Source organism: Chionomys nivalis, chromosome 16, assembly GCF_950005125.1.
Source record: "Chionomys nivalis chromosome 16, mChiNiv1.1, whole genome shotgun sequence".
Taxonomy (NCBI): Eukaryota; Metazoa; Chordata; class Mammalia; order Rodentia; family Cricetidae; genus Chionomys; species Chionomys nivalis.
This window is the reverse complement of record NC_080101.1, coordinates 31,599,733-31,626,390: the sequence shown is the minus strand read 5'-3', so window position 1 is coordinate 31,626,390 and position 26,658 is coordinate 31,599,733. Positions and strand designations below refer to the sequence as shown.

The 26,658-nt window shown below is 35.5% G+C and overlaps 1 protein-coding gene across 5 annotated transcripts in view; it reads right to left on the bottom strand.

Annotated features, from left to right (window-relative positions):
- Lingo2 (leucine rich repeat and Ig domain containing 2) overlaps nucleotides 1-26,658 on the bottom strand; it is a 1,034,729-nt gene that overhangs the window by 544,775 nt on the left and 463,296 nt on the right. The window contains exon 2 of one of the 5 annotated variants that reach the window (XM_057791063.1): nucleotides 15,344-15,514. The exons of 3 other annotated variants lie outside the window; for them this stretch is intronic. The gene's annotated coding sequence lies outside the window, so the exon portion shown is untranslated. Of the gene's footprint in view, nucleotides 1-15,343; nucleotides 15,515-19,658; nucleotides 19,740-26,658 lie in introns of those variants that run through there. One more of the 5 variants, XM_057791062.1, reaches the window with a different exon arrangement.

Genomic DNA, 26,658 nt, shown 5'->3' with positions numbered 1-26,658 from the left:
TCTCTACTCCATCTCTACCTACTTGAGGGAAAAAAATTCTTCCCTTCCTCATGGCAACATACATTTGTTTTTTATCAAGACATAGATTGGTGTTTATTGAAATTTTAAAAATATATAAAATTCTTAAAGGTTGCAAATAGGTTTTATTTGGTAGAAACAGGATAGGCAAATAAAGTTGTTTAGTATTATCATGGGCATCAGTTGCATAGAATGATTCATAGTGGGCAAACTCATAGCACACATTAATTATGATGAAAAGTTCATTATGTTACAAAACTAATGCTCAGATAGCTTTGAAATGATGAGTGTACACAGTCATTCTGTTAACTCCATATCCTTCAAAAACATAGCATGTGTTGACTTAAAATAATTTTGAATAAATACTAGGAAAACAAATTCACGAAAACTTTTCCTTTAGTTGGACAAGACAGAATAACAGAATATGGATTTGATAGTACTTAAATATCACACTGAAATTAATGTCCATTTTATGAACATTTATAGTACATTTTGTATAAAGTACAAATATATTATATAAGTGTATCAAATTTTAAATGAATAAATAAAATATGATTTATAAATACATATGTTCATTGATAGCAAAGTAAAACACTTGAATGTATATATTTAGATATCTTTTAAAAATATACCAAATATTATGGTTCAAAAATCACAACAGTATTTCAAGGAGATATTACTATTTGACAGATTAGGGAAATGAAACCTAAAGTCCTTTAAAATTATTTTTCAAGGACATCAGTACAGCAGAACCAAGACAAGGAATTGAATTTTATGTATTTTTCTGACATTTGGGAGTGGTTAAAGAATTTCATGATAAGGAGACATTGTATGCACTTCAGATCAAGTCAAAACAGGCACAATGTTCATTCACTGAGAGTGAAGTGGAATCAATAAATGCCAAGTTGTACTAGGCAATATGGAGACACTGATTATTAAGTTTTTCTTTTTTATGAATTCACAGTCTAGTTGAGAAGACAGACTTGTGAAAAGATTTTTCACCCACATGTGTGGGAAGACAAAAGAAGTGTACAGCTCCTCCTGAATGGAGATGCTGACTAAGGCTTCACCAAGGAGGAGGTGACAGCCAGTGACAGTGACATGACTTTCTCCTGGGGAAAGAGAAAAAAGAAATCCCAGCAATGGAAATAGCAAGAAGGCACATGAAGCAGAGGACTTAAAGGAGATGTTGGAAAATCTGTGCATGGAATGGTGTGTTGTGCAAGGCGATGGAGAAGGAGGGATCCCCCCAAAAAATCCATGTCCACATGACTAGGAAAGCCTTGATTACAGGCTTGCAATTTCGCCACAATTCCAAAAGGGTGCTAAAGGCTCAGAGACACATTTTCAAATGGCTGTCTGTTGGTGCACAGACAGAGTGGGAATTTGGGAGATGTGGCTGCCAGTCTGCTTACTTAAACTGTCTCAGTATCTTTCATACATTCTCCTGCCAAGTTAAGGGATCTAATTAAATTTGCCCAGTTGATGTTTTTAGCTATATATGGTTTCCCTAAATTTTAAAATATGTGTGTTTTACAATGACATCATAGTTAAAGATTGAAAATCATTTCAGAGTATAATACACACTTCTTTCATGTGCTCTAGTTCTGTTCTGTTTATTTGGTCTTGTATATTTATTGATCAGAAAGACCTGACTTTCAAGGTTCAAATTCTAGCATGATCATATTGGGCCAGAAAAACAATTTTCTGGCTTTTAAACAAGCAAGTGTTTTTGGCAAAAGAAACAACTTTAAATTAGAAGAATGTCTTTCAGTTACTAGACTTTGGGATTATAAATTCTGTCAAAACCAGGTACTCTCAATCTTTGCCTTCTCATGGTTTCTTGGCGAATGTCAATGAACATCTCTCTGAGTAACCTTTGCTGTGACCTGCTGGTCCTTTCTGATGTTAATATACTAAAGAAATAGAGGTATAATTCCCTGAGTTAGTCAAAGGGAGACATAGTCAATTTGTTTTTTAAAAAAAGTGAGTCCAATATACGATAAAGTTAGAATTTTAGTATGGATTGGTGTGGGTTTTTACATCTGACACAGTATCATATCTAAATAATTTGAGGATGAGCCACATAAATACACAGTATTAAGAATGAATGTAAAATACAGAGGAATAAATACAACAGGATTTATTTCATTAAGGTGAAGTTGTTTTTAAATTAATGCTTAAAATGTAAAACTTCTTATTTGTTTTTATGCCATATGAGTATCAAAAGCTACAAGACATGTATGAGCATCAGTCTGGCTGTTCACACTTGGAGGGTGTTCTAGATCACATACCAGGAAAAAAGGCTTTCAAAAGCAAAGAAAACTGGAAGTAAAATCTTACTTCCAAAGTTCTTCTTATCTTATTGCCATCCTCTACTTGATATTTTTATTATTAACCTTAGTCTTTTAGCCCTTGAGGGAAAAAATGTGCTTAGAGTCCAAGGGGGTGTAATGATGTGACATTTAACCCACCCCACCCATTTGTCACTGACAAACCAGCTTCTTGGTGACGACTGACTACTATAACAACCCGGGAAAAGGAAGTTGTAAGAGTATGTTAAAAAGGAAAATTGAAAAAAAGTCATGTTAGAAGCAGAGGCAATGGCTTTTGAAAAAGTATTCCAATAGCACAGGAATAAAGCCAAAAACTGACAAATAAGCCTACGTAAAATTAAAAATTCTTACAGAAATTGGAATAAACAACAGAGTAAAGAATCCCCTAAAGAATGTGAGAAAACTCTTTGCCAAATACATATCTGATGGGAGATTAATATTTACAATGAATGCAGATTTCCAAAATGTAAACACGAAACCTAAATTGTCCAATCAAAAATGGCGGTTAAGGAATTGCAGACAGTTCTTAGGAAGAAATACTTTTTTTGTATGACTATTTGAAAGTGATCAGTATCCTCAGTCACCATGGAAATGTAAATTAAAACTACATCAAGATCCCACCTCAACCCAGGCAAAAAGGCTAGTATGACAAAGCAAACAAGCACAGGAAGGGATGTGGAAAGAGACTCCTTCTACACTGCTGAAGGAATGTAAAGAGATGCTGCCCCTACAGAAGCTAATGTGGTCTTTCCTCAAAATACTTTTCAAAATAAGGCACAAGAACCATGCAGGCCAGATATAGTATTATTGCCTACATCCAAAGTATTCAAATTCAGCATATCACAGAGATACTTGCACAGCCGCATGCATTACTGATTCAGAAATAAGTTAGGAAAACCAGCAGAGATGTTCATTAATATATGAATAGATAAGACATAAACATATTTTAGGTACAATTTTATTTGGGCACAAAAATGAATAAAATAATGACACCTGGAAGAATATCAATGGATTTGGAAATCATTATGTTAAGTGACTTAAGACTGACTTAGAAATATAAGTATTATATGTTTTCTTCATATGTAGAATCTAGGCTTAAACTTCCACAAACACATTTATATAGAACATAGAAGTAGAAAGGCATTCATGAGAGACTTGAGGAGACCAGAACAAGTAAACATAGACTAAATGATAAGAATGCAGGAAGGAGGAGGACCATAGATTTCAGAAGGGTATCATATGAGAGGGTAGTTAGAGAGAGAGAGAGAGAGAGAGAGAGAGAGAGAGAGAGAGAGAAAAGGATGAAAAGAAAGAAGAAAGTGATGCATTTTTATAGTAGGAAAATATGATGTAACTTATTAATTTGCATCGTAATTATACATTAATATTAATATATAAGAAAATAGAGACAATGAAGAGGAGATTGAGGAGGTTTAGAAAGAAACTGAGATGTTTTTTGGAAAGCAGTCTCAACCTCTCACGGGTGAAATTTATGTATTTTTATTATTTATTAATACATAAATTTAATATACCCAACTATCTATTAATAAATTAAATAGATTTAGTAAATACAAATTTAGCTTAAGTATTAACAATACATTTATAAAATATATAATATATATTTATTTTTAATTAAATCACTGGTTGGTCCATTAGCTCTAGCTTCTTTTTGGCTAACACTTAAATATTAATTTAATCCATTTCTAGTAGTCTGTGTATCTCCACGAGGCTTATCAAGTAAAGTTCTGATGTCTGTCTTCGGTGGGGCTACATGGCTTCTCTCTGGCTCCGCCTTCTTTCTCCCAGCATTTGGCATAGGACTCCCTGCCTTGCTAAGTTCTGCCTTTCTATAGGCCAAGGCAGTTTTTTTCATTAACCAATAAAAGCAACACATAGACAGAAGGAACTCCCCCACTATTTCCCCTTTACTGTTTAAATAAAAAAGAAAGGTTTTAACTTAAACATAGTAAAATTACACATAACAAAACAAGTATTAAGCAAATTACAGTTATAATATTTATATCTACTTATCTTTCATCATAACTAAGAAAAACTATAACTATATGTTTGCAGAGGAAATAGTAAGTTGGTTTAAGGGAAAAAGGAGACTTACATGGAAAAAGAGTCAGAATACATCAATTACATTCGCACGCCTTTAATCCCAGCACTCGGGAGGCAGAGGCAGGCGGATCTCTGGGAGTTCGAGGCCAGCCTGATCTACAAGAGCTAGTTCCAGGACCAGCACCAAAGCTACAGAGAAACCCTGCCTCGAAAAACCAAAAAAAAAAAAAAAAAAATAAAACCCACTTGGTTTCCGGAGTCAAAAAAAGGAAAATTGTCGCATTGTGAATATGATTATTGATCATCTTAAACTGTTAGCCACAGGCTGCTCACACTATTCACATCTGAGTAGTCTATAGAAATAAATGTCTACATGTGTGTGTGTTGGGGGAGTACATGTGCAGAAATTTTAATACTTGGACTTCTTTATGCTATATACATAAGCAAAAAAATTCTGTGACCTAATTGCTATGCCCAAATGAGAGCAAAATATATGTCTTTGTATTAAAAGCAACAGAATAATTCAAAGAGCCACAGCTGTTTGTTTTAACACCCATAGCACCTGCAACCAGGGATTTGATGTTGGGAATCATACCAAATGCAAATACAGAGTAATTCTTCAGCCTGGCATGGTTACATATACCTGCCACCCCAGGACTTGGGAGGTGGTAGCCAGAGGATCAATAGGTCAAGGTAATATTTGACTACATAATGCTTAGATACTATCCTGGATTGTATGTGACCCTGTCTCAAAACCCCAAACAATAGCAAAATAATTTAATTCTTCATGTTGGAGTAAATCAGAAATTCAAAACATCTGTCCAAACTTCTATGTAACCATTTATAATACAGCCTTCCTCTCTGGAATTGTCTGCCTTCCAAATAACAAATGAAATCCTTGTAACTAATACTCAAAATAATAGTTGAAGAGCTTTAAAAGTTCCCAATTTCAAAAAGTTTCCAACTTTTAAAAGTTGTTTATGTGAATCTCATACACCATTCTCTATTACCAACTCCTCTTCCCTTTCTCTGAGTATATCTCGACAAACCAGAGTTCTCTATAGAGGGTTATTCATGCTGCTTAGTCTGTTTTAGCTTTTTACCACTTGCTGGTTTGGGTACAAAAATCATTACTACCATGGGAAAAAATGTGGCATGTGAACTGAAAAACAGAATTCTATGTGATTACACTGTCTGCTAAATACATTGCTAACTCTACTGAGATGCTCAGCATGTTTAAGGTCAAGAATGCCTGGCACTTTGGCATTTAAAAAAAAGCTCTTTATTGGAAAATACAGAAAAAGACATCTTTATTATATTTTGGTGGTCATCATTTAGTAAGTTCTGGAAAGCAAGAAAGAAAAACAATTTTAGTGTTGAAGAAGCGAACTAAGTCATGATTCACACTGACACTCCAAATACTGGTGTTTTTTCACTTAAGAACAGTGGGTGCAGGTTGTCCGGGAGTGACACTTCAACCTTTTATAAAGTAAACATTTCTCCTTCATAAAATAGAATTCCTGCTGCCTCTCAGACACATTAAACAGATGAATAAATTCATTCATGGACTATACAGGGAAAAAGAAAAGGAAGCAATAACCTCAGTTCTTAAACGTCAGTCTGCATTGCATCCAAGGTTATGTCACACAACCAAGAGGGAGGAATGAAGACGGTCATGGACCACAGACTGTCCTTGTGGTTATTGAGTTGTTTTATTGCTCAGAATCCACCCACATAATAAAGTAATGTTTTTGATAATGAAGTAATAATTTGTACATTTCTCGGTCTCTTTCCTTTGCATGTATATGTGTGTGTGTGTCATGCATGTGTGTGCGTGTGTTGGGGATATGTATTACTGCTTGCCAATACTGTATCTCCTTTCTCTAAAGTTTCTATGATAGCAAAATGGACAGATTAGTATAGCAGTGTGTTATAGGTTAAACTTGAATACCTGTGTGTTCATAACATCTTGATTGTTTCAGCCTTTTATTAGTTATATATATATATAAAAGTTGAGATAGTCTCTACATTAAAAAAGAAAATCCACAAAGTCTAAACTCAAGATCCATGAAGACAAAATAATAATCATAGAAAATGATACATATCCAGAATAATACACAGATGCTTTTCTAAGGAAAATCTCCCTCTGAAAAATCTAATACAGGTCTTTACTGTTATGCCAGTTATCATATAAGTGATATTCATCACTTGTATCATTAAGTGAAATTCCTGCCACTTAACAGCTCGCACCAAAAACATTAAAAAAAATAAACAACCAGCAGAGCTGCTGTTAATGAAGTCTGAACTTCTACAGAAAAAAAAAAAAAAGCAATAGAGCTAGGGAGCTCATTCAGCGGGTAAAGAGTTCTAGATTTCAACAACCTATTTGAAAAAGACAGGCATCACAGCAGTGGCCTTTAACATCAACACCCAGGAAGCAGAGACATGGGAGCCACACCAGACAATTGACTATCTACAACAGCTAGAATTGGCAAGCACTTGGTTCAGTGAGAGAGACTAAATCAATAAGACAGAAAATAACCAAGATGACACCCAACATCTATTTTGGACTTTCACAGTCCCATGTAAATATGCACACATATGTGTCCTCATATGCAAACATACATACAGGCCATTTTTTTGTTAGTTATACTTACTCTTTATGTTTAATGTAATTTTGTAAAATATGCAGCTTTGATTTTCTTTTCTCCAAACTATCATTAATCATAATTCATCACCTTTAAACCTGGGGGCTGGCATCAGAGCTTACATTCTTTGATCCCTCATTAAGTCAATCTGCTGCTGTTATATGATAATACACCCCTATCAGGTAATGTTTCCCTTTGTCTTTCATTCTTGTATTAAGCTTGCCTTATTCTGAAACTGAAATTTCAAAGCAATGACTATGAATTCTCAGGTATTTGGCAAAGTGGTTTTGTTTGCAAAGTATAGAAGAACAGTGTGCATTATTTCACAGTTCTTTAATTAAGCAACCAAGGCTCAAGTTAATGAGTTCCCTAAATGAGTTCAGAGAAGCAAGAACAATATTAAAAGAATAGTGTGGTATGAACAGAGACTATATAGTCCTTCTGAGAGCCACGGCAACTAGTCTAGAAAAATTATTTTATACAATTTCACCAAAAAAAAATGTTCAAGAGAAAGATTCCCAGTTAAAATCTGTATGAAAGCATAATCCCCCAAATGATTCTATTACTGATTTTTCATGTGTGAAATGATCCTGGAGATGTGGTTTATAAATCTGAAATGACATTTGAACCAGTTATTTTCTTTAAAATATAGTTTCATTTGAAAAAGCCCTATTAAGCAATTTTCTGGGTAAATTCATAGAATAGCTACCTGAGAACTTGCTTAACCCCATCTTGAGCAGAGTGGATGGTCCCAAGCATCCATCCTTGATTCTCTCTTTACAACATTTGCCTCACTGTTTTCTGTGCTTGATGTTGTGGGTGTTTGGCTTCACATTTATCACTTAAAACTAGTGAAGAAAGGCCTCTTTCAAAGGTGCAGAAAGATGGTAACTAACCACGGATGATGTTTATTATTAAACAGATGCACCACCACATTTGAAGAAGAAATACCAAGTTTCGTTCTTCACTATTGTTTTGGAATGGATATAGAGGTTACTCCTTTCAGTTCAATGCCCACCAACATGTCTCTCATATCCACACTGTACTGTTTGTCTTTGCAAAACAAATTACTTTGCCAGGATTATATTTTCCCAATACCAATATTGTGTTCCTGCCATAAAGAAGACATTGTGTAGTCAGTAAATACTCTTAATTTTCAAAGCATAATTAATTTCTCAGGTTAAAAAAATCAAGTTCTGTCTAGAGTCTTTGATTACATAGTCCTATACTTGAAAATACATATTATTTATGCTATAGTGCTGCGGGTTTTCCTTAGTCATTTGAGGAGATTAAATTGAAGAAGATTTCTTTCCTTGGGAAGAAACCACATTTGATGTAAAATGTAAAGAGGTGTTATATAGTTATTGTCACACATGGACTTAGGAATTAAATTGTAAGGGCTCAGATATAAGCATAAATTATTTTAAAAAAACCTATAGTGTGGTAGGGGGTAAATAAACTTGATAGTGGCACAAATATTCTCTGAATAACCAACTATTTTTTTAATTGAACTTGAGGCTCAATCTAAGAGATAAAACTCAAGCCTGGCATTGCTCAGGTGGCCAGTATGCTTAGACTAGATAGGCCATGACCTTGGAGAACATCCTGAGCAAGGATTTTCTGGGCAATTTCAAACTCAGACAAAATCTCAATACTGAGAGTAGGAAGTGGACACAAACCCCTTCCTATTTATAACTGAAACTTGACGGGAAAGGAAAAATTAGTTTTCTCCAACAGAATGGCTATATCGACCACACTCCATGGCAGGCCTTATGCCCAGGAGTAGTTGGTCAACACAAAACAGACTCCAGAATTCATATTTTTGTTTACTTACTTGTTTATTTTAGAGGCTTTTTGATTCATTTTATGGTTTTTTTGGTGTATGTGTACATGTGTGCATCTATGTATGTTTGTGAGATAGAAAAAGAGAGGGTAGAAAAAAGTTGGGTAGAGAGGGGGCAGAAGAGAATATAGGAGGAGTTGGGGAAGGAGAAACCACAACAAAAAAATTGCATGTAAAGAATTTAAATAAAATTTTGGCTTTAAAAATAAGAGTTTAAAAATATTTTATACTATTCTAAATACAACTATATGGTGTTTACTTATAAACTTACATAGGATAAAGGAGCAGAAAACTCAGTGAAGCATTTTATTGTGAATTGGTGGGTTCTAAAAGTTAAAATATACTTCATAATGAAATGATATTGTAACCTTATGGTTTTAAGATTGAAATTTGAGATTTTTCTCATACCTAATTAGTGGGTTAGAGTCTCCACACAGAAGAAAGATAATCCTTAAGTATCTTCTTTAGTTCAGAGACAGTCAGCACAGTGATGTGGTCCAGTCAATAAAATGAAAATCCAATTATATGCAAGTTGATGCTGAAACAGGCCTCACATTTTAGGTAAGATTGTATGCAACAAACCATCACTGTTTTACTTAGGCCAGAGGGTGATTCTTTTTTGTGTGTGTGTGTGGTTGTTGCTGTTTGTCTGTTTTGCTTTGTTTTACTTTGTTTTGTTTTTGGGACAGGGTTTCTTTGTGTATCCTTGGCTCTCCTGAAACTTGCTTTGTAGACCAGGGTGGCCTGGAACTCACAGAAATTTGCCTGCCTCTGTTTCCCGAGGGCTGGATTAAAGGTTTCTGTCATCACTGCCTGGCTGAGGCAGATGGAAGTGGTTCTTAAGATTATAAATATTAACACTGTCTTTCTAGTGATATTATAAAAAAGTTGAATGCTTGTAAAATGTGATTTATAATAGGAATGTGTATCATCTAACAACAATTTTACTAACTGATATGTAGATTGCCTCATTTTCTCATTGTAGACTTCTATAGTGAATTGTTTTTAAGATAAACTAACCATATTCTTGTACTATATATAAGATTCAGACTGCAAAAACACTGCAGATCTAAACTCTTACTTATTCTCAAATATGTACAATATAAAAATTCTGGTTATAAAACTTTACCATTTGCATCAATAAACAAATAAAGCTATCAAACCATTCATTATTAATTTATATGTGTATACATATATTCATACAATGCACACATACATACATGTATATATACACACAGAGTATGTATGTATGCATATATAGGTATATATATATATATATATATATATAGAGAGAGAGAGAGAGAGAGAGAGAGAGAGAGAAAGAGAAAGAAAGAGAGAGAGTTAAGCTCAGAAGATCTAGATTGATAGAGAAATAGAGGATCAACCATGCCTTCCCCTCTCTTGAGTTCATCTTCCAGACAAGCTCTAGTGCAAGTCACTGTGGTTTTCTTCCATACCCGCACATTTACTTTCTATAATCTTCAAATTCATAAATATGACCATCCGTACTAGCACAAATCAAAGCAATGTGAGAACCCTTTAATTGTGTGATGGAAACTTTAATGTTTGAAATATGAAGAAAGAAAAGGATGTTCTCCCTAAAGAAAGAAGTGAATAAATGAATTTATATGAGACAAGTTGAGATAAGAAACAAAATATGTCCCCGTATGAATGTGAATAGCACTCCCTAGAGTGTGGAAGGCCATGCCTGGAGACAAATTACATTTCTAAGCCAGGAGCAGTGCATCCCTTACTTTGAAGTATAGCTTAACTGCAGAAAAGGCAGACAAGGAAGGATGGATACAGAAACACGACAGTTTTCTAGGATTCAGTTACACTTACTGGGATGCACTTAATAAAAAAACCTGTTGGTAAATCCCGGAGTCAAGCTAGGCAAGCTGGGACCGAGCTGTAGTTCCGATACTCTACAGGGGATCAGAAGGCCATCCCTGGTTATTCGGTGAGTTCCTGAAGTCAATTGTAAAGCTCAAAAGTTCCTCTAAGTTTTCGGCATCTTGACCCCAATGTGGTTAGTAAAGTGATACACCTAACTGGACATGGCAGCCTCTGCAAAATCACACCAAGCATTGGTCAAGGCCTTGAATGACCTTTCTAGTCAGACTTTTTTCGTGAAAAGCAATGTGAGTAGCAACAGTTAAAGGACAAAAGATCTGGTCATGATGTAACTATGAAGTATTGCTTACAACCACACAGTAGAAAAACACTTGCCAAAGTGAAGAGACATTCATTTTCGTCAAAGAAGCATAGATGTCAAAATGACTTTGTTGATGTGTGAAAATTAGGAACTATATCTGAAGTTTCTCAAAACCTTACTATTATGATGAGTAGGTAGCATAGATATCTAATATGTAGTCTTGGATCTTTTCTGTAGATACCACATTTAACTCCTCTTCTGAAAGAACCCATTACATAATAAATATCCACCTAATAAACAAAAATCTTACAAACATATTTGAAACCTAGACATTTTTCTAATAAGATATATGCTAGGTTCAGGCAGCATTGATTGGGAAAAGTGGAGATCTCAGGTAGGTTTATATCATCAAGAAGTACACTTGTGTGGGTAAAGATAAAAATACTTCATTGTATTGAAATTAACAAAATAAGGATCTGGTTCCTTCCTCCCTCCTTCCCTTCTTCCCTCTGTCCCCCTTTTCTTCCTCTCTCCCTTTTTCTGTCCCTCTCTCCCTTCTTCCCTCCTGCTTGCTCCCTTTTTCTTTCTTTCTTTCTTTCTTTCTTTCTTTCTTTCTTTCTTTCTTTCTTTCTTTCTTTCTTTCTTTCTTTCTTCCTTCCTTCCTTCCTTCCTTCCTTCCTTCCTTCCTTCCTTCCTTCTCTCTCTCTCTCTCTCTCTCTCTCTCTCTCTCTCTCTCTCTCTCCCCCACTCTCTCTTTCTTTCTTTTTCTTTCTTTCTAGTAACTGCAGTAGAGATAGAAGTTTGCCAGGAACCTGCCATATCTTCCTGCTAGAAGCAGATTGCGGAGGTGGCCAATAGGCAGAACTACTCAGGCCAGTTTGCTACGGCAGTGGTGGTAACCTGCCCAGTGCCAACTCTGAGATGTGAATACAAACTACTTTAGTGCTCCTGCTTAGCCAGGGTGGAGTCTTTGGCTATCCCACACGTGGCCTGCAAAAGCATATAATTTCCAAGATTTCATTTATGAAAATGTCACTCTTCTAAACAGTGCAAGTGTGACAGTTTGGCCTTATCTTGTTTCTTCAGAGGGATCAGATGATAAACGTCTAACAGTGCCACCAACAGTGTAGTCCTGATCCCACAATGACAGAGAGCCCATTTGTCTCCAGTAGCATCCTTGATAAACAGGATTCATGCCTTAGTATTCAGAGACAAGCAAATAAATTTAATTTTAATAAACTGTCAGGTAGATTATTACAGAGAAAGTTGTTGTAATGTCTATAATCCAAAATTTGTTCTTCTATCGCTTTTTGAAGCGAATGGTAGATATATCTTTTTATCAATGTCTCGAAGTACCTTTGATGTTTTCAGACTTACAAGTTGCCTCTGCTAGCAGCTCCTCAATATCCCCATAGATATCAGAAATTAAGGATTGTCTATTATGTTGGTTGTTGAATATGCTCTGTGTCTGAAGGATAGTTGCATTCATATATTTATATTACAGAACCCATTTTGTAGTGTTGAAATATCATACATGTATATACTGATTAGCATTATTACAAAATGTACAACACATGTATCAACAAGTTAATTATCAGGTAATTAGATATTTTTGTTTGAAATATTTTATATTGTTAGAAAATGATTAACTATGTATTAAATAGATATTTTAATTTTTTTCATCAAGTTGAAAAAAAATGACGTTTTAGATGGACAAGAACATGTATATAGAAGTGACTTTTACCACTTTGTTTTCTGGGCCTGGGTACTGAATCCAGACCTTCTACTTTCTAGACATTCTCTACCCCTTAACTGAATCTTGAACTCATCCCATTTTAAAATAGAAAATTATCCAACATGTTTTCAGGAGGAAATCAGATAGGAATACTACAGAAAACCCCATTATTTAAAGAGCTTTATTTTCTATAAAGAGAGCTTAATAATATGTTCCTTTTCCATCTAACAGACCATGGTTACAAAAGAACTGAATATTTTGTTCTGCTATCCATTACAAGCATATCTTTAATTAAAATAATGCCTAAATGGATTCATAAAGTAAGAGGAAGCAATTTAAAGAAAGGCTTCTATATTACATGAAGATAATTTTAATAAGTAAAAAAGGAATTTGCTCTGAGATTATTGTTAGGGCTACAATGTAAAAACATATATATGATATGATTGTTATTACTTGGTGGAGTGAACCATATAAATTTGGAAATAAAAAATTATAAATTGAATTACTACATTCATGTAAAAATAGCAAAGGACTGACGTATTAATGATATAATAACAAAGTATCATTAGATTAATCTGTTCCAAAAAACTTCAATTCCAGAATATCTGCTATTAAAATGCATCATTCAATGAGAAGGGCATTGAGATTCTATTCCAAGGGAAATATGGTATAAATAATAAGTTAAAGGTAGACACTTGATAATTTGTACAAGATCAAGCCACGTAAAAGGCCAGCATGGATGGAGGTGGGGCTTTGAGAACTAAGGAGACAATGGCAGTTGATAGGTGCTGCAATTCATTCTTCCTCAGTGGCATGGCCATTGATAATTAGTGACTGGTTCAATACCCATGTGTGTATATATTTCAGTTAAGGAAGTTTCATCATCATGATATCAATAATAACTTAAAAGAGGATTTTTGCGTAATTTCATTTTCAAAAGTGAGTACAGTGACAGCAAGAACTGAACTCACTTTGATTCCATTATTTTGATATGACAATATTGCTTTCCAGATAAGTGTAAATGTAGAAGGCAAAGCTCCGTTGGTTAAAGGACTTGCAGTGAAGCCTTATGATCTGAGTTTGATTTTGGAACTAACATAGTGGAAGGAGAGAATCAACAGATTCTCATAAGTTGTCTTATGATCACAATACATGCAACAGCATGTGATTTTACACACACACACACATGCAAACATACATAAACACACAGAGAGAGACATACTCATTCACATAAACAGTTAACTGTAGTAAAAATTTAGAGGATAAATTTATACTTTTCATTGTTTCATAATTGTTGTGCTTTTTATTGTTGAATTCACATTTATTTAAAATTCACCACTGTTCCAGGTGGGGGTGGTGCATACCTTTAATCTAGAGCACTCAAGAGGAGGAATTTCTGTGCATTCAAGGCAAGCCTTGTCAACAGTGCAAGTTCAAGGACAGCCAGGGCTACACAGATAAGCCACATCTCAAAATACCAAAAACCCAAACAAATAACCCCTCCCAAAAAAGCTCCACTGCTTTCCTAAGCACTAAACAAAGTAGTGGGCTTGTGACATAAAATAAATTATAGGACATTTATAGTCAGCATCATTTGGTATCATTTCTTCATTTAGAATTACGTCGCATTCTGTCACAAAATTGATTGATGTAAATACTGATTACTGCACAATAAAACTGAACTCAACTAAAGAATATGCAGTAGGTCTGAGTGGACTATATAGGAGGAACTGTCTAGCTTGGCTTTCTAGGGAAGCACACTTAATAACATAAAAACACACTACAATTAGCGCACAGCTTTAAATAAATGTGTGGTTTTAAGTAATTAAGGGCACCAGATCCAGCTGTTCACTTAACTAGTTTAAAGATCCCCTTCAATGTCTTGCTTACACTAATTTATACTCTTTATATTAAAGGAAAAGTTTTATATCTAATGATATGTTATATGGACATATCCTACACACTGGAACATATAGTTATTGCTGGTCATGATGGGAAGGGTAATTTAAATGAGTAATTAGAAAAGCCAAGTAAAAGTTTGTGTCAGAATAGAACATGGTTGTCTTCTGCAAAGAAATCCCTTTGAGTTTGCTAAGGTTGTGTACTCCCTATGACATACTCAGATGGTCATTTTGGAGGGCATTTTCACTAGGTGGGTCTGAAGTCTCACAGAATCACACTTATTACCTATTTTTCTCCTACTGCTTTAAAGCACATACGTTGTAGTGGAGCTCAGACAGCTTATACGGTGAGTAGCCCACACATGACATAGGCTTTGGCTTTGTGACAGCAGAAAAAAAAATGAGATACAAAGTATGTAGGGTTTCATCAAAACATTCTGATGTAAGTACGGTCATAGAAGATCAAGATTTCTCAACCTAGTAGGTAGCCAGGTATTCCTAGCCAGGTATTCCTGAGTTTGAGAGTCCCCAAACTCAAACCAAATTAGATCAGTTCCATAATCGTTTGTTGAAAAGTGTGTCAGTTCACACTCATGGTTTGATGATGGAGGGATAGGAAGGGGAGAGGGTGTCAGGGTGAACAGACCTTGACGGACTTGTTCTCTAATCCGTGTCTCTCAGTCCAATTAGCATCTTCGTATGGCATTTGCTTTCTTGTCTTTCCTGTATTGTCTAATCTGCTCTTATTGTATTGTTTCATGCTCTTTAGCTGCTTCAAGCATCACTCATTAATTTGAAGGTCGGTTATCAGAAACAGCTATGAAAAAAAAAAAAAACTCCAGCTGAGAAAGAGGAAGGACCTACAGAAAGAAAAGTCTCCAAGTTCTGGCTCATAGCTACACATTCTATCTTTGTATACAAACTTACCAGGTTTGCTTGGATGTATATAGCAAAATAAAAGACCCTAGGAGGTTTTATTCAGGCTAGGAGAAAAAAACAATAAAGTCATTTGAACATATCCAAGCATCACAGTTGTCAGCATGAGAAAAGAAAATTGAGCTGAGCTGGAACACTATAAAACTCAGGTGGAAGAAAGTCAAAGGCCTAAAACTCTCTTCGGTCACATTCGTAAGAAACAAATTCTAAAACAGGGATTCATCAGCCAGTCACTTATGGAAAGAAATGGGTACAGGGATGGAGAAGCCAAACAATGCGGTCAAACACCAAGCAAAGGCATGATTTCCAGGGAATCCTGACATCAACCATACCCCGTGCATAAATAGAATTGTTGCACCTAAAGTGTCTCTTATGTCAAAGCAAGGAACCTGGCTGCTTCTATGTTCAATTAGCACCTGTCATTCATTGGCTTAAGAACTCAAGGAGACTGACAAATATGTGATGGTATAGAGATCTGTCAAACAGGAAAAGCTAAAGAAATGTAAATAAAAAGTAAACCATAAAGGAATTTAACTAAGAATACATTTAACTATTAATGACTAGGGCACTGTAGGGGTAATGAGACACACAAAGTCCAGTGTTTTCTGGCAGAGTAAGTTAGATTTTTCTTAAAAGTTCAAGTTTATGCAGAAATACATCAATGTAATAACTTAACTAAGTATAAATCAAACTGAATGATTGTTCTTTTAAGTGCCTATTTAAAATATGCTAATAGAGATTATATTTTTTCTAAATTGGTATGTAAATATTATACAGATATGTATATGTTAGTGTGTTTATCTTGTTCTTAATGTCTGTGTAGGGGGAAGTCTTCCTTTTCCAACATATTTGGTAATATTTCTAGACAACTCTGTATTTCTATTTCTGAAGGCACTAAAGTATCTGCACACAGACAGCTAGAATAACATTTTTAAAACAAGCCCTAATCCCTAGGGACTGTACATCTGTGTCACAAAACAATCACATAATCTGGCATGTTTAAAAGGTTTGCTGAGCAGACCTCTACAGCTGAGAGCCAAATACAGCCATGGATGGTATTGTTTTCTGCTTCATAAATACAAATAAAAAGGGGCTCATGGACCAGCTATTTTTATATAATTTACATACAGTGCAATTTTAGATAAAGAATATATCCACTAGCAAACAAATAGTCTGAAAACAAAACCAAACAATGGAATTTTTTCTGGCTTCCAGCTTTAAACCAAACTCTCAGATTTTCCAAACATGCATTTGCAATAAAAATACAGGGTAAAATGATTCCAATATACCATAAAACATTTTAAATACTAAAATTCCCTGGTATAACTTCACAGTGAAAGTGTACCTTAAATCTTAGAAGTTCTGATTATATTTAAAATAATACTTTAATAATAGTATGAGATATATGCGTTTTTTGGAGATATTCTCGAATAATCACCATCTCTACAGAATGGAACATATACTTTGTGGAATACTGTAGGTACTCAAGAAACATCATTTGCTAAGTGAATGAATAAATATGTTGAATCAATCAAGAAATATGTAAACACAAAATAATTAAAACAGGATTTATGTAGATTTTGAGGCAAATGAAATTACCACGATTTAACCACATTAGTATAACCAAACTATTGCTTATAGTAAGACTTATATGCTTCTACTACATCAAAGAGGAAATATACCTTAGCTTGTTAGGTTTTCAGAGATACAATTTATATTTTCATTTATGGAAACACTCCTAACCATCAAAGATACTTCTTTTTTGCAATACATGGTGTGGTTGTTTGAATGAAAATGTCCCCTATAGGTTCATTACATTTGAATACTTGGTTACCAGAGATTGGCACCATTGGAAGGATTATGAGGTGTGGCCTTGTTGAAGGAAGTGTGTTATTGGAGATGGACTTTGAGGTCTCAAAAGGCCACGCCAAGCCCAGAGCCTCTTTCTTCCTGCTTCCAAATCTAGGTGTACAGTGTTAAGCAATTAAGCAATAAAATACTTGACAATGCCTTATTTACTGTGTCTGAGTCAAGTGCAGTCTTTGCTCAGTTTGATGCAGATTATCTATCAGGGAGATAAGGCTCCAGAGGAAGGTCAAAGTTATATTTTATTTTAAATTAAGACGAGAAACAATGACATTTCCCATTCTCAATCTCGTGTTTTCAGTAGATAATTGTAAAGGACATTAGTTTAACATTTGACTTCTTTTCAACGGACTGAAAGGGTAGTAGGCATTTATGTAATATTGGTAGCAGTTAAGCAATTAATTTTATTTAAAATGTATTATTATCGAAATTTACTTTTTTCACTCTAAAATTAATCTATAGTAAGTATCCATAGTCAAATGTCTCTTTTAAGTAAATTTCTTACATCTTCGAATGCATCTACTTTGATAATAGAAATATTCACAATAAAATTTCCCTGACTTAAATCAGAGACACATAGAGAGACTGATGAGAGGTATTTGTTATGGCAATGGGAGGACTTTATACACACATTCCCAACACTGTGCTAAGAACTAAATATTTAGGGCAAATAAATACTCATTATTCTTATCTGTACTTTATGTACCAGGTATCTTAGATGGTGACATGGAAACAAGAAGTGACATTAAGGACACACTCGAAGGGGGGGTCTGAATGCACAGTTATGGTATTAACCTTTGTCATAGTTTCTTTCCAGCTGATATAATAAAATACCCTGACAAAAGCAACTCAGGAAGTGTGGTGGTTTGAATAAGGCTGGTCCCCATAGGTTCAGAGCTTTGAATGCTTGGTCAATAGGGAGTAACACTTTTAAAAGTGTGACTTTGTTGGAGGACATCTGTCACTGGGGGTTGTCTTTGAGGATTCAAAGGCCCAAGCCAGGCCCAGTGTCTTTTTCTTTCTGCTGCCTACAGATCTGGTTCCTGATGTAGAACTCTTAGCTATATTTCTATCACCATGTCTGCCTGCATGCCACCATGCTTCTTCCCACAATGATAACAGAATAAACCTCTGAACTATCGGCCACCCCAATTGAATGTTTTCCTTTATAAGAGTTGTTATGGTCATGGTGTCTCTTTAGAGCAACAGAACACTGACTATGACAGGAAGCAAAGGTTCACTCTGGTTCCCAGTTCAGGCTATGGTCTATTATGGTGGAGAAGTCACAGTAGAAGCATGAGACAGCTGAAGACAAGGAACCCATAATCAGGAAGCAAGGAATGTTTATGTTCACCCACTTCCTCCATTTTATACAATCTGGGATCCCCACCAACAGAATGATTGTATGAACATGGGAAGGGTTTTCCTACATCGTTCTAACAAAGACAATGCCTAAAAATTATGCCCAGAGCCAGGGCTTCCAGGTGAAACAAGATTTCATCAACTTGACTGTTGAGATTGGCCATATCAGTCCTTTTAGGCATATTATGTAAGATGATTACTGACATGTTTGTTTAGCAAAAGAAAATTCAAATTCAGATGAATTGTAATTGTAGAACACACACCAGTTTGTATTAGTCTGAGAAAAAGCAATTTCTTGATAATGTTTGTATTAGTCATATATTTGAAAATATTTAGCCTGTTGTGTTTGGATAAAAACACAATGTTAAAATTAATTTATTTGTGCCTTTTAAATTATGTCCAGAGTTTGGTTACTATTTTTCTGGTAATATGAGGCTCAGACTCAGAATGCCAGACTTCTTTCTAGTGTGTCTGCTATCTATCTATCTATCTATCTATCTATCTATCTATCTATCTATCTATCTATCTATCCATCCATCCATCCATCCATCCATCCATCCATCCATCCATCCATCCATCCATCCATCTATCTATCTATCTATCTATCTATCTATCTATCTATCTATCTATCTATCTATGTATTTATTTTAATCGTTTATTTTTTAATTCACACAAAGATATTATTTCCTTTCTTTAAATGTATCTGCTATATTAATACAGTGTGTGGTATATATAATCTGCATTTTTTCTATCATAACACCCACTAGTAGAGGGTTTAAAAGAGCAAATTCTCTTACTTTCTCGCCTAACTCAGCCTCATTCTTCTTGAAAGCATGACTTCTCAGTGTCTCAATGGAATAAGAAATCCCTCTTCTGAGATTCCTTGGGGACAGAGAAAAGGCAGATTTTAGTCAAATCTAACTCTTTTTGTAAATAGTGTTTCATTGAACAACAGATAATGTTCATCAATTTATATGGTGCCCAGTCTATAACAGCAGAACTTAGGACAAGCTACAAAGATCTATGGACCTCAAATCCTGAAGCATTTGCTGCCTTGTCCTTTAGGGAAATGATACCAGTCCTCAGGTAGTTTGAGCCACAAAAATGATCATTTATGCAACCATTTCTAGGAGAGATTCTGTCCTCTGTTCCACGATGTGCCTGAGCCATAGATGTAGGTGGTACATGTAGATAAATCCACCAAGTCTAGGCTCCCCCTGATTCCTTGATCACTGCTTTGTGTACAGTTGTGTGTTTTATTTATTTACTTATTTTTGGAGTGGAGATGGTTTTAATTTGCTCTAAAAAGATGCTTTTTTGATGAGTGGTGACACCCTTCTCTGTGGGTATAATGATAATATTTACTGTGTAGTAAAGAATTATTCTGGTCTAGCAAAGTGGTGGTAGTAGATGCTCTTCTGAGATGCTTGACCTCACCAAGAACTTGGTTATATTTCTAGTACCAGGCATGCTTTCCTTCCTGTTGAATGTGCGTGACATCCAAATTAGAAAGACATTGTTTGACACCAATGTGTGAGTACTATTACTGCAGCCCTAGCAATTCTTAATTTTTCTCTTTATTAATTCTTTTCTCTCTATGTTTTTTGATATAAGCTTCCAGGAGTCGGTTCATTGCAGGAATTCACACAGGTCTCTGTGAATGTAAAAAGCAGAGGTTTTGCTTTTAAGACAAGCAACATAATAAGGAGCTTTACTAAGCTTAATGGCTTCCTTTGGTGCATGTTCATGTGCTGTAGCTTTCGGGGCCATGGATCACTTTTGTTCTAATTCAGCTCATGGTTAGGCAGTCATGTTGGAGAGGATGCATAGTTTCTGAAGGTGAAGCAGGCAGTTTGTATGACACAGTCTCATGCACAGTCCCTGACCCTCTGGCTCTTAGACCTCCATAATATTGGGCCGTAAGTGTGGGAAACATATAGTCAGTGTAGTTTTCCCTTCATTTTAAAGGTGTAATCATACTGTAGATATATCAAATAAGAAAATATCTCTGTGACACACAGTACATGCCACTCTCTCTACATGTCCGTCTGCTGATGGACACTAAGGCTATCATTATGAGTACTACACTGAATATTGAACATAGGATTGCCCATATTTCAAAAGGGGAAGCAGATACCATTTTTAATCTGTTCAGAAAAACATGGAGCTATAATATGCAATAAGATTATCTTGAATATTGTTGTCTATGTATCTATGTTCACTCAAAAGGCAAATAACTTCTGTTACATTCTAAAGCATTATTAAGTATGAAAATATATGGGGTTGCAAGCTAATCTTTATGTATAATGTTACTTTTGGGAGGCTGAGGCAGAAAGGATCTTGGGTTGAAGTCTAATTTGGGCTATGTAGCCTCAAAAGAGAAAATAGAATATCATGTAATCTCTTGAAATCATTAGATTCATTATAAATGATCTAATCCAGGTAGCACCACATGACAACTCATGGGACACGCCTGTTCCTCTGTCTCTTAAAATGGTCAATTCTTAGTGAAGAACAATTTTATTTTATATTTTAAAGTGATTTTTTTACAGTATAGCAATATTCATGACCTTTGAAATTATGTAATATTCAAGTGTATAAAAGAACATAAAGCAATGCTTTTTTTGCTTGTAAATTATGCAAAGTATCCAAAATATCCAAAGATTTAAATATTTAAATTTATAAAGGTATTTTTCATGGGAATTTTCTAATATTGGAATATGAGTAAAAATTAAGAATCCCTGCCTAATACTGATTTTACTAGATAAGTAATTCTTTTCACCTCATGCTAACATTTCCCTCTTCAATATTTGCCAAAAAAGGTCATAGTTGGACACAGGCTTTTAAGTATCCATGAATTCAGATGAGATATTGACAGGTGACCTCCAAGCCAAGTGTGTGTGCTTTTAAAAAGCCAGTAAGATTTCTTTTAGCCTGCCCTGGGAGACATCCGTGATAAAGCAGTAAAATTTGGGCTATCTATTTTGAATATAAATTAACTTGCACCTGAAGCCTGCTAGGCTGGGGAAATCAAGACATGACAGAAATAGATAGATGATAGAAATGACCTGGTTTTCTATCACATCAGCCTCCTTCATTTGCTGGGGTTTAAATGTGAAGCTGAGGCTTCAACTCAGTTGGTATCAATTCTGTCTTTAGCTGCAAGAATAGTAGGCATAAGAGTTTCTGGCTTATGTGTTTACTGAATTAGAGACGACTAAAGCACATCCCTTCTCAACCCTGGAGGCTCATCCTACAGCCCATTCAACACTGAGTCACCATAACTTCAGAGGACATCAATCAGAACCACACCTTTCATCTTCTCTATGCAGCAAAGGTGAAATTAATCAATGTTATTTTAATCTTTCTGGACTTCCTATGGCATAACCAATTTTCCTTCTTGTGGAAGAAGGCAGAGAGGAGAGAAGATGGAAGAGCCAAGGTTGATTCAAGGATGCTCATCCTAGAATGGATTAGGTTTTGGCTTCTCTACTTCTCAGACTTGTCATACTAAATTTAATGTCATGTGTACTGAGAACAATCACTGAGGGCACTCAAGATGCTTTTAACTTTGCATTTAACCCTCAGTAGAAACTAGAATCCAGAAGACTATTCCAGCACAAGAATACGTCTCAGGATAATGATATGAAATTACAGTCTTTAGTAGAGTGGGGAAAGCGATTAAGATCTGAGCTCAATGCGAACAGCAACCGTACATTGTTTTCTTCAGCCCCAGAGACATGCACAATGCCTGACATGAAGAATATATTTGGTAACTATCTCAAAATAAATGATAAGCCAATAAATCAAAGACATGCCAGAATTATTATAAATTAGTAATAAAATACATATCATTATAACAAAATACATTAACATGTATGGTTTATAGTAACAGGGTAAATGGAAAAAATTATGCCACTATGTTTTATAGAACAGATTGATTTTATTTTAAATAACAAAGACAAACTGCCTAGCTTTTTTGAGAATATAAGAAAACTGAAATACCTCCGGTAATTTTGTAGTATATAAAGTTTTAAAGCTTTTCTGAAGGACTTTTTTTCAATGAATATGTCAAAATAAAAACTAAAATATAGCCGTGTGGTGGTGGCACACTCCTTTAATGCCAGCATTCGGGAGGCATAGGCAGATGGATCTCTGTGGAAGTCTGGTCTACAAGAGGAGTTCCAGGACAGGTTCCAAAGCTACAGAGAAACCTTGTCTTGAAAACCAAACCAAAACAAAAAAATAAATAAAAGAAAACAAAACAACAACAACAACAACAAAATCTAGAAAATCAACCAACAAACATAAAGAATATAAAAATAAATTCTTATTGAAAAGCGTGATGGTTCTTGAAGGCATGACAGATTAAAACAAGACAAGCAGAAAAGAACACAGAGTCCACGATACAGTTGAAACAAAGTGACGGCACAGGAGAAATTAATCTATGGTGTTAGGAGACATGGCCTGAGTTAATTGAGTTAAAGAGGTCTGTAACTGACGAGGGACATGGGAGGGGCTTTTGGGGATAGTGTTCTTCATGTTCTTGGTTATGTTTTATTGTGCTCTGTTTGTGGAAACACATAAAGCTCTGCTCTTATAAATTTTCATTTTATATGTACAGGGTATATCAAAATGAAAACGTATTTTGTTGTTGTTGAGATAGGGTCTAACGGACACCAAACAGTCTTTCAGACTCAGCTTGATGAGTACGGCTATTGTAGAGGAATAGGACGTTCTATGGGTAAATGGAGGTTACTTATAAGAAAATAAAAATGATTTCTATAAATCATTGACATTTTTGTCCCACTTGTCAAAACACAAACTGCGTAGAAGTATAGAAAGGCATTATTTCAAATAACTATATAACAACCAGAAGGAGGTTGTATACGCATATACACGTATGGGCATACATATACACATGAATACGCAATTATATTCTGAATAGATTTCCATTCTGTATCAGTCTCTTAGGCCTTCAGCTATATCTGACCCAAATCAGGTATTATCAAAACAGATTGAAGTGATGTGTCTGGAGGCGACAAGAGATGGTTGAGGTCATGACTTCACAGAGGCCCTTATGGAATCACCCCACAGAACTGCCACAATGCATCACTGAGTTGCGAGGCATGTCTGCAAGGAAAACCATGTGGAAGATGAGGCGCTCGGCAATGAATCCTTCCTGGCCATAAACATAATTGCATATAAAGAAATGCAGCTGTTTGCGCTCACTACTCGCATGACTTAGAAACAGATGCTTGGAAGCATACGCATGTTTCTACATGGACTCTGTACAGCCCCTGGGACAAGACAGTGTACAGCCTGTATCTATCACAGAAGCAAATAATGAAATGAAGAACCACATGACCTCTGCTTAGATGAAAGATTTTCCCAATTGGAGAGGATTCTTGTCATTTCCTTAACTGCATGGGTGTATATTTTAAAATTATTCCCTTCAGCAGCCTATCCTAAAAGCCTCTCTAAATCCGACTATAAATATGAACTTGGCCATTACTGACATATAGTGATTTCTTTTCTTTCTAAAACTGCAACAACTTTCTACTTAAAAGGCATTTACCTCTCATTGTGTTATGAGAAGATGATATTTTGGGGCTTCGCCTTGACTTGATAGTAATTTAGCCACAGCACACAAATTAACTGGAAAGTAAGTCTTCTTGCAAAAGTTAGGGTAGCAGGATTCAGCAAAGATGTTTATAAGTGTTCTTTCGGACTTCTGTTACTTAGAGGGGTAAAACAAGAATGTTTCACTTAATGGTGATTGCACAAAGAGGTTCCATCGACCCAATCACATTGCTTCTTTCTTGTTACTTTTTCTGAAGTATTGTCTTCCGATTGTCCCTGATGTCATTTGAGCCAACAGCTAGGGTAGGTGTTTATCCCACAACATTCTTCCTCATAGAACTCCAAAAGGACAAACACAGTGCTTTCCTTTCCATAATCATACCCTTAGGTGTAATGAGATTTCATTTGTAATTTAATAAATAAAGCTTACCTGAATATCAGAAAGTAAAACAGTAGCCCTGGTCAGTCTTACAGATCAGGCAGTGGTTGCAAAAACCTTTAATTCCAGTAGCCACACTAATTTGCCATACAAACCAGGTGGTAGTGGTGCATGCCTTTAATCCCAGCACAGTAGAAGACTATAAGACAGGAGGAGACAGTTCTCAAACACAGTCTCATTCTGAGAATTCCTGGAGGCAGGATCACTGTTTTGGACTGTGGAGGAGGTAAAAGTCACTGGCTGGCTGTTTTGCTTTTCTGACCTTTAGGTTGAATCCCAATATCTGTGTCTGGGTGTTTATTAATCATGCTACACTTATGTAAAACTTGGATCTCAAGAAGGAATGCAATTTTAACAGGTCCCCTGAATTTCATACTAACCAAGACTTTATCACCTTGTATTCTTTCAATCACTTCTTGGATAATCTTCCCTATAAGGGGAGATAAAAAGCTTGGCATGAATACACTTTTATGTGAATGTTTTTCTAATGAAGATTACATTGATGCTGGACCCTTCCAAACCATAAATTGACATTATGCTAATTTTGCCTTAGGAAAGGGGAAACGTCAAGCACAAGCTGGGTACTAGTAGCAAACTCATGTTGTGGCCCCAGAATACAAGTTTGGTTATGAGATGAAACTGTCTTTACGTTTTAGAACTAGTGTCTAAGTGTCTTGGGAAAATGAGTGATTTTCCTGTATCTTTACCCACAATCTGGTATATTTCTAGTCATTATGTAAGTGGAAAAGAAAACAGACAGACAGAACCAGCAACGGCACCCCAAATGCATCTTATCCCTTCATTTGCTTCTGTCTCTCTTCACAAATTTAGCCATTAATGTTCTTAAATACATTCCTTTCTGTTTGCACATTTCTATCATTGATATGCAAATGGAAACCAACACACAGAGACAGAATCCCTGGAGGAACTTTCCTCAGGCCACTCACTCAGCACCAACCTCTAGAAAATGGGCAAGAAATACTCTCTATCCTTCTCATGACTTTCATGACTTTACACCACGGTTTGAACATTTGAATCCATTCAGCAGACACTCGTCATCATGGCTATCCCAGATATCCAGCCCTCTTGCTTTATGCTCTTCTCCTGACCCACCATGACGTAGGCACCCTCAGCTCTGTAACATTCTCACCCATAACGATCTAGCCATTTCAGTGCTATAAACAATATTCTTCTTTTTTTGTCCTGGTTTTAACTTAAATGCCACCTTTTTTTGACTACTCTGAAGGCAAAACCAAGTTATATGTATGTATGTATGTATAGATATACATACATATATATATATATATATATATATATATATATATATATATATATATATAAGGAAAGTTATTTCTTTCTGTTTTATTCACCTTTATGTTTGTGTTCCTAGGGCATCAAATCTGGGCCTAAAATACTTGTAAATTAAATTAACGACTAAATTTAAGGCAAATAATTATATTGTCACAAAATACAAGCAATTCCACCTATTTTTCAGGCGTGGACTATGTAGCACGAATTCTAATTGGTCTTTTTTTTTTTTTTTTTTTTCCGAGACAGGGTTTCTCTGTGGTTTTGGAGCCTGTCCTGGAACTAGCTCTTGTAGACCAGGCTGGTCTCGAACTCACAGATCCACCTGCCTCTGCCTCCCCGAGTGCTGGGATTAAAGGCGTGCGCTACCACCGCCCGGCTTCTAATTGGTCTTTTGAAATAAAAACCCGGAGTCAGATATTAGGAGGTGAAAGCTGAGAGATTAGAGAAACAGAGCAGCCGACCAC